The sequence below is a fragment of the Alternaria arbusti genome, assembly GCF_024043155.1.
Source record: "Alternaria arbusti strain BMP 1465 chromosome Unknown scaffold_14, whole genome shotgun sequence".
Lineage (NCBI taxonomy): Eukaryota > Fungi > Ascomycota > Dothideomycetes > Pleosporales > Pleosporaceae > Alternaria > Alternaria arbusti.
The window spans coordinates 697,473-706,713 of record NW_026249954.1 but is presented as its reverse complement, the minus strand read 5'-3'; positions in this window follow the sequence as shown (position 1 = coordinate 706,713).

The window sequence follows — 9,241 nt, the reverse complement described above, 5'->3', positions numbered from 1 at the left end:
CGACCCCCCCCCCCCCCCCCCCCCCCCCCCCCCCCCCCCCCCCCCCCCCCCCCCCCCCCCCCCCCCCCCCCCCCCCCCCCCCCCCCCCCCCCCCCCCCCCCCCCCGGCGTCAACTAGATCTTTTGAGGTGCGACTGCTGCGCGGGCCCCAAGGCCCGCGCTAGTCTCCTCTTTCGCTCGCTTGCGCTGCGCGCCCGCGTTGTCTTGCTCCCATCTGAAGTTTTTTTGCTCCCGTCTGGTGATTTGGCTCGCTTGCGCGAGCGCTCTCGCGCGCGGCAAGTCGACGCGACGCTCGCGTCGGCTTGCCGCTGCAGCTTCAAAACACCAACCTCCGTGATTACCGTAGTTCTATGCAGCTAATAGGAGTGCCGCTTCTGGTCTGCTAATTAGAGCGTCCGCTTTCGTCCGGTGCGAGTCGAGTACATACAGCCAGCTCTGCAAGCAGGGCGATAATGTTCCTCGCTAGGACTCGGGGCAGCAGCGCGCGCGAAACGCCGACTCTCCGTGCTGAGGTACAGTAGGTAATTAGCCAGCAGCCAATGGGACCTTGGGATGGAAGCTTTGATCAGCCAATCGAATTTCCCGCTTTCAACGCTCGTTCAAATCCTAAAGCCCTGCAAGCAGGGCAACTTTAGTTTGACTCGAAGACGATTGTGGGTTAGCCAACAGGGTGAGCATACTTACTAGCAAAGTAACGATGCGACGCTACCTAGGTATCGGCCTCAAAACCCCGTCTAAGTAGGCTGCAAGAAGGACCAGGAGGATTCCATCCTTGAGCTTAGCTCTGACGCCCAAATTATCATATTTATCCTCATGATGCAGAGAAGAGAGATTTCTTCAGAGCGGTATTGCTAGTGTTTACCTGATTGTCTGCCTTGACCTTACTCGTACGGGGTGTAGTAGGTCGTGTAGCAGAAAGAAAGGCTGTAGAAAAGGTAATAAAGCTCATCAATCCCTTGCTGCAATGTACGTACTTTACACCCGGGCATGCTGATGACTGAGAGTGGTACCTAGGTAGCAGAGAGGAAAAGATATAGACAAGAAGAAGAGATTGACCGCCGTTGGGGCCTAGGCTCAAACTTCGTGCTGCCTTGGGCATAGCGAAGGCAGCCGTGAATCAGGCTTTGCAAACCGCCGAGACTATCAGTAAGAATTAGTGTACGTATTCGTGCGTATCTTACATGCAGTGAGATATAAATCTTTAAAGCTATGATACAAAAGTGCCGTTCATTATATCCCTGCCTTGCCTACAAGTGCACGAAAAGAGACGAGCTATCATAGTCTTCTGAGAGTACAAAAGAAATAAAGAGTAGCCTTTCCTCTACATCGCAACTTGACAGCAGATCCGCAAGTCACATGGTATTCTGAACCATTGGGAGCTCCTCCAATGGTATTTCAGGGTGTGGTGCTTCCCACCATTGGTCCTGGTGGCATAGAAGAACCCTCGTGTTGTGAAGACACGCCTTTGCCACTTTTCCAATACCCCGTAACCAAGCTCCATACATGTTCTTGGGAATTCCAGTAACCCTAGTGGGAGGGACCGGGCCCTGGCAAAGTATGAGAGACTCTAGAGAACAATCTGACTTGAAGATGCAAGCGAGGCCCGACTGTTGGAGAAAGGTCGCTGGCGCCGGAAGCGCAAATATTTCACCGGTACCATACAACAGGCACTGAAATTCGAACCCAAGCTTGAGATGCTTCAGTCCTTTGCAATCGCTAATGAGCTTCACGTAGTGTCCACGCAGAGGCCAGCGTGCAAACGAGGGAAACTCCAGAGACCGCACGTAGTGTAGAGGACCGGGCACATACATGGGAGTCAGCAAGACAGAAAGCATGGTGCGAAACCAAGCCACTTCCTGATCGCCCCATCCATTGAAGTATGCGCTTCCAAACACGAAGGTGGACTGTTGCATCCATTCGATTATGATAGAGACCCGAACGTCCGCGGGCGCCTCGCGACACTGTACTGGTAAGATGGCTTGGTACGAATCAATTACCCCGCGCATGACAAGAACGGATCGCTCGTCTTGTAGGAAGTGTTTGATGGGTGACGTTGATATAGGGCCTACCCTTTTGCGATGGTGATTGATGTAAGCGAAATGCTCTGCAACGACCTGTACGGGGGACATGGCTTCTGTGATGGAACGCGCCGGCAGCGGTATGGATGCCCGCACGGCTGCCACTTTGGCGATTATGCCGGTGGCATTACGAGCCAATGCATTGAGGGTGGACCAGTTGGCGTTGGGATGGAGCACGAGATCCGCAACCGTATCCAGAATCTCGTGCATGGCCGCCACTGGATGGATGGTGTACTGCATTCCGACACTGTGTACCATGGTATGATCCTGGCTTTGAATAGTTTGCTGGACCTCAACTTCTTGCGACTATGGTCCTGTCAGCCCCTGCATCGTACAGCTAGGTATCACCAATGACTTCCTACCGTTGCCGATCCAGGGTTTGGTCGTGGCTTTGACACAATAGATGGGTGCTTTCTTACACCAGAGTGAACCGCGTGCAACGGATCGCGAGGTTGTTTCCCAGATCCAGAGATATAGGAGCTTTTTCTGGCCCCTGTGCGGTGGAGTGAAGGAGCGGATCCTGGGCCAGGATCGCTGAACGGTTTCGGCAGGGTGGGCGCATCGGAGAATTTTGTAGGTTTCGGGTGATTGGGTGAGCAAGAGGCTGATGAGCTCACATCGCTAGACACTGCGGGTATTATGGGGGTGTTGAGTAGCTCCATGATAGCCACGTGGAGAATGGAAGTCTTGTGAGCGATATTGTAGCAAAAGGTGTCCTTTAGAGACCAAAAGGTCTGAGGTACAGGGAGTGAAGAAGATGGAAGGGAAAATCACACTCAGGAAACGTCACACCTTTTGGGGTTACCTAGTTTGTCTCTTTCACCCGTCGTAAGCTGCCCAGGTGTGATGTCATCTACCGGCCCATTCTATGCATGCTTAACAAGCAAGAGACGTGCGTTGGTGTGCGGAAATCTCTTTAGTGGAGATCCAAAGGCCCTGCGGGCTTCAAAATAGGGATATGATGCTGACTGGGAGGGTTTCAAGGTTTGTTTGTTCCCCTCCACGGGTAACTGCAGTATGAACCTATTGTTGAGGTTCCGACGTTAGAATCCGTCAATGAAACTTTTCAGATTGCGTATGTAATCATAGAACACAGACACCATGATTCATGGCTGCAAAACAGAGCCTATCACATGCACGCTAGCGTTCCACTCACCAGGTAGGTTGTGACGGCTTGTGTTTGCTTTCAGGGCGGTAGAGATGGTTACGAGCCTTTTTTGTCCCCGTTCTGTATATCCGCGGGAATTGCATGCTTCCTAGGGTCTTTATCATACTTATTCTTCTGCGCCCAAACACTCACTTTTCTCAGCCTGAGTAGATAGCGTGGAGACAACACCAAAGACATGGATCGACCTCAGAATGCGCCCAAAGGCGGTGTGACCACCATGGCGGTAATCGTCATTACCGCTTGCACGGTCGCCATGTTCCACGACTGGGGCTTACCCACTTTCCAAGCTGTATATGTAGGTTCGGGCCTAAAGGTACCCGATTCTCGACCCTGGATTCAGTCTAGTTCACGGCTAACAACATCCTCCAGGCAATCATCGTCCGGGTCCAGACCAACATCCTCTGGATTCTAGCGTCAGGTTTCAGCTTCGGCGCGCGCCGGATTGCAGAAGCCGTGCAATGTGTTCAGCAAGTAAGTGACGATACAAGACAAGTACACGATACCTAGGTAGTTACGCCACTAACAGTGGCTTTGGGTCTTGGATTCATTGCCTCATCGTCTTGCCGAAATTGTGGTGAGACCTTGCGCTACAGAGTGGAGCACTCTCAAAGAGCAAGCTGCAGGCTGCGAAATGGCCCTGCGCGCAATCAGCACCCACGTCGCGATCATCATGGCATCTTCCATCCGAATCCTAGCATCAGCGCATGCCCTCTTGACCAGTTACATGCCTCAACAAGTAGCTACGCTAGCCTTGCTTCTTGGACCTCCGCTTCTAGTTTATGTTCTTTGCCGCATACTTGTTTGGATATATCGGGCGATCAACACGGGTATGAATTACGTGCGATTTGTGTTGGGCACTCTCGGCGCGGCAATAGCCTTCGTCAAGTGGCTCATGGTCGAATAGCTCTCTCGGATCGACATTTTTGTTTGGTGCACAATGTTCTTTGTCTTTCTTTTGCATCAAGCAGAATGTCTCTTTAATCTAGGTAATGCAGGTATGAAATGTGTGGGCGCGTGATGGAATCAGAACTTTTGTTGATAACTAAGACGTCATATTTTCTATACCGTACTATCTAGAAATCCTCGTAGCGTCTTACAAAAGTGTACATCTTTCTGCTGAGTGTGCCATGGTTATAGTCTTGAAAGAGTGACAACAAAAGATACCGGGCCCAACGCAGGAGAGATTCAGGGATGAGCTGGCTTTGCTAAGTAGAAGCAGTGACATAGTGAGAGGCTAGTAGAGCTAGACTGTTAGAAAGAAAGAACAAGTTTCGAAAGCGTAGGCAAGGAAAGTAGGGCGAGGAGAGCTGGTCCAGACAGGCATCCCAAGAATAATGACAATCGTCCTGAAGCCCTCCCGCAGTTCAGTTGTGGGTCTAGCTAGTCTCGAGAACCAAAGTACGACCCAGAACCTGCCATAGATGCTGCCTAAACGCATCTGAATCTGCCGTTGTGCACCGTTCGTGTTCAGTGTCGACCTGGATGTCGAGCAGAAGCGAAAGTTCAATTATGCCCCTTTCGAAATGGAGCCACTGGGCACCAAGCTCATGGTTGAGGAGAGTAGCTCGCTCCACCTCCTTTTGGGCCTCTTCTAACGCTTTGATGTTGCAATGGTGCTGTGTAATGGCAGGATGAGCTGCTCTCGAGATTGGAGAAATGCTTCGACCTGTAAGGCCGAAGTACAACGACTTCACGCCCGCGTAAGTCTGTTTCGCGACATGCCAAAAAATGAGGATATTGGAAGAGCCGGAATTTCTGGTCTGAAAGGCGGACTGTCGGCTTGCGAGGAGGATTTGTTCCTGCACGAGTCGGCTTTCAGTTTTGTGCAGGTGTTGTTGCATCTCTTCATTGATCAAAGCCACCACGGCAGCCGAGGTACGAACGCCAAGAAGCATAGGCCTAAGGTATCGAAAGTCGTTGCAAAGAAGCACGGTGTCGAATTGGGCGTTGTTTTCTGTCAAGGCTGTAGCGACAATGTGTAGCAGTAGGCCAATGCTGTTATTGCGTGATGCGTCCGTCGTAATCGCAGCATCAAGTGCTTGGAGGGTCTGTGGGGCACTGTGTTGGACACTTTCGAGTCTTTCGTGGGCCACTTGAAGATGGTGATGGATGGCGAAAGTGCCTGTGTTGTTGAAGTGAATCGCAATATTGGGCTTTGTAGCGCCAAACGACCATGACGGCCAACTGATCACAGAAGTTGTCATAACCCATAGCGTCAACATGAGCAACGTCAGGCGGAGGAAGTGACGATGGTGCAGTAGATATGGCATGGCAATGGCGGGAAGCGAGGCCTGACGAGCTGAGGTGAAGTCGTACGTCTTGAGGGAAATGCTTATCGAAACAAGTACACTGCCTTTTAAGATGTCAATCCTTCACGTCAGGACAGCTAAGGAGTTTTTATGTAGAGGAGTATGTCTCCAGGTGAAACTATTGCATCCGCTGGTTGCGATTGTCTTGCACACGTTGAAGCTATTCTATGCCTGTTTGCTTCCCGGGCTCTGAGACTGTCTTAGGCACACGCTGCATACGTCACCGCCCAAGGCTAGACATCTTCTCGCCGAGACATTCTCACAGACCCCAAAGCTTGCATAAATGAGACAGATTTCGCAAGATGCCAATGCGCTTTGTGTCAAGGGCTGCGCTTGTTTCGCGCGCAAACGTGCATGACGTGGCTCACGCACTATCCCTACTGCTGACCAGCTACATAAAAGGCGCCGACGGTAGCTCCCCCCCCATCTCACTGGATCAACATCAAAGTCATCAAACAAAACATCTTTCGTTCCATCTTCTCGCATCTCCACGCTACGGCAGCAACAAGATTAGCATGCCTGTCATCAAAAAGCTCGCAGTGACTCTCGTCGCGGCCCTCATTACGCTTGGGCATCAGTTCCGGGTCGATAACTTCATTATCACCTTATGGGGAGAACTCAACACTCCAGTGGTGCAAGTAGGTCACTTCAATGCCATTACCTCTAAAGCGCAGTGCTGATCGTTGAGTGTAGGCAAGCACCTCTACTGCCATGGTTTACAGTTCGGTCTTTCGTGACAGGTTCCTCAACCACTTCTACGTATGTGACATTGCATCCCACTTCTCCAAATACTAGTACCATCTAACACTGTCTTTATAGGATCAGGCACCAGTCCAGGCAGTCGTCCAGCTGAGCAAGCTCTTTGCTGCAATCCGCTCACTCCTCACAGCCGGGCAGACTTCAACCATGATGCTTGCAACCATTTCTCGTATCATGTGGACATTTCTTTCCTTGATCGAGACACTCGCATCTCCTATTGTATCGCCAACTGTTGTCTTCGTTGCGAAGCTCACCGTCGTCGCCACCTGTCTCCACTGTTTCGCGTTCGTCGGCGGCTTAGTCGTAGGCGTTTGCCGCTTCTTGTAAGCAATGTCGCCTTCCATTCATTGGGTACATGAATTAACCGTCTGATAGTCTGTAAGGGGTCTCGCTACATCGCTAGCCTATACATAGCGCGTCTAGACCATGGTTGCAAAGGGCTCTTTCTTGTGTAGTACCAAGGGACGAGGTCAGGCATTCATTAGTCATAGTGTTATCAAAGATGGGTACTTGAGCTTTCGGAAACCACCTTGCAGCCGGGTTTACATGCCTGTATTAGTAGCCACCTATGACCCCTGAAATACATAACCACTACATACGCAAAAGGTACTCCTTATCAAATAACAGAGATCGCAATCCTTGGACTCTCACAAAGTTTAAGTATACAACTTGCTGCCTACAAGCCTGAAGTTTAAAGTAAAACAAAGTTACAGCTCTTCGTAAGGTGCGTACTCACGGTTATCGTATCATGTCTTGGTGATGTATGACGCAACCGTCTGAGAGGGCGAGTGAGAGAGGAAGGGGGGACAGCAGAGGAGAGGCAGCAGCTTCTGACTCGAGAATATCAACGTTAATATCACAGAGGGAGACATTGCTAGGCTTGTCTTGCTTAATCGCCTACTGCTGGGAGATGCGTCGTCCCTTGGTATCTGACTGGGTTGAGCTCTTGGATCTAAACTGCGCCAGGAGGTCTTCTAAAACGTCGCCTCGTTTCTTAGGAGTAATGGGCTGAGGAGAGCATAGCTTGTTATCTGGCGCAAGCTGCCTCTTGTGCTTCTCCTAGGCTGTAAAAGTCTTTGGTCTTGCTTGTACAGTAGCGGCAACAAACGAGAGCTGTATAGTTGTCGTTATGGTGGGTTATCCGCTTATTACCCTACATTCTCCTGAGCCTATTACTCTATTGAGGAAGAAACCTAACGGCGGCTAGGATACCTAGGTAGCTGGAAGGAGGAGGAGGAGGACGAGGAGGAGGAGGACGAGGAGGAGAAGGAAGGCGCGGAGGGGAGCTAGGAGCCGAGGACTGCGGCCGGCGGCCGGCGGCGGTCGTTTCATTGAAGTGTGGTGCTCGAACGTGTCGAGAAAGGCCTCAAGACCCTTGCGCCAGACAACGGCCTGGACCCCCTTCTTGCCGAATACAGCCTTGAGCGCATTCAAAGGACGATCAAGGACAACAGCGCGGAGGGGACATGGAAGCTGCGGGGTGGAGGTCGCGTGACTCGAGCTTGCCGGTCCAGACATCTAGCCACTTCGTACCAGAGTGAGCGTTGATAGTTGTGACCTTCAGGACTTTTTGTAGCCGATGAGGAAGCCGGCAACGTGCTCAAAGCGGAAGGCCTTTGTGAAAGTGTGGTGCTCAAAAGTGCTAATGAAGATTTCAAGGCCTCGGGGCCAGACGCCGTTGGTGGCGAGGAGGTTAAGGGAGTACCGCAAATAACCTCGTTGACGTCTCTGTCATAACAGGGCTATCTTGCGCTCGCCTGCGACCCAGACAAGTGCTACACTCCCCTTACTCTAAGGATTACAATCTCTCTTATTCAATAAGAAGTACCTTTGCATATATATATATATTTTAAAATACAGAGCCGTGCGTTCTATCAGTACACGTTGCGTATGCTGCCGTCCTGTCGTCGTCGCTATCAATCTGGGTCCTAACAGCGGGGATCATGTCAGGGGTGGAATCGTCTCAACATCGGCCCAACAAAGCTCTAAAAGACGTTAGGAGTTCGATATATACTGCGTGTCACAATGAAGGACGAAATTCATCTATTTGATACATCTCAAACCACTTGAGATGAAATAAATGAGAATATCCTGTTGTTTGGCTGATGAGGGCGCATCGAGAAACCCTCTTTAGCCCGTACGGTCTGTTTTCCCTGCGCTGGTCGACTATCGCGACTTCGTCACGTGGTGGTTCTCTTCTGGAAGCTTCTGTGGAAAGCTGCTTGATGGTGCGACTAGCGATGTATCAGAAAATATATATAGTGTCGCGACTGCGTCGCGTCGCAATTGTTGTAGTTAGCGTGTCGCGACGTGACGACACCTCCGCGAGGTTACTGCCCAGGTGAATTTCTCACGTGACCGCGCTGTGATGACGTCATCTTGAACAGCCCATCGAAGTCCGCGGGCTCGACCAATCGGCTATCACGCTTCCATCCCATGTTTGACGGTTTACTGGTTAGAAAGGAAGATGGAAGGGGATAGCTATAGCCAAGCAGGACTACCTAGGTATTGTCACGCGGGTTTCTTGGGAAAAGAAACTCAACTCCCCCTTGATCACGTGGGTGTATTTGTTGCAAATTACGTGCAGTCTTCCGCTCACGAAGCGAAAGAACATGAAGGCTACAATATAAAAATAGTATGGCTCTCGTTCAAGACCTATCAGTTGCTTAGAAGACAGAAACAACCACCGTTACCGAATAATCCCCCCTAATGTACACAACCGAGGTTCCTTTGCGAAACGACCCCTTCGGGCTCGAGCGTGAATGACAGAGAAGAAGACAGACACGAAAGCAAGGTCCACGCCAAAACGCCAACGCCTCTACCCAGCAGAAAAAAAAGCTTCTTCCAAACGCCACCTACGCCTTGAGACAGGGAAAACACATTCTCTCTCAAATACCACACCCTCCGCCAACCTCAAATATGAAGATC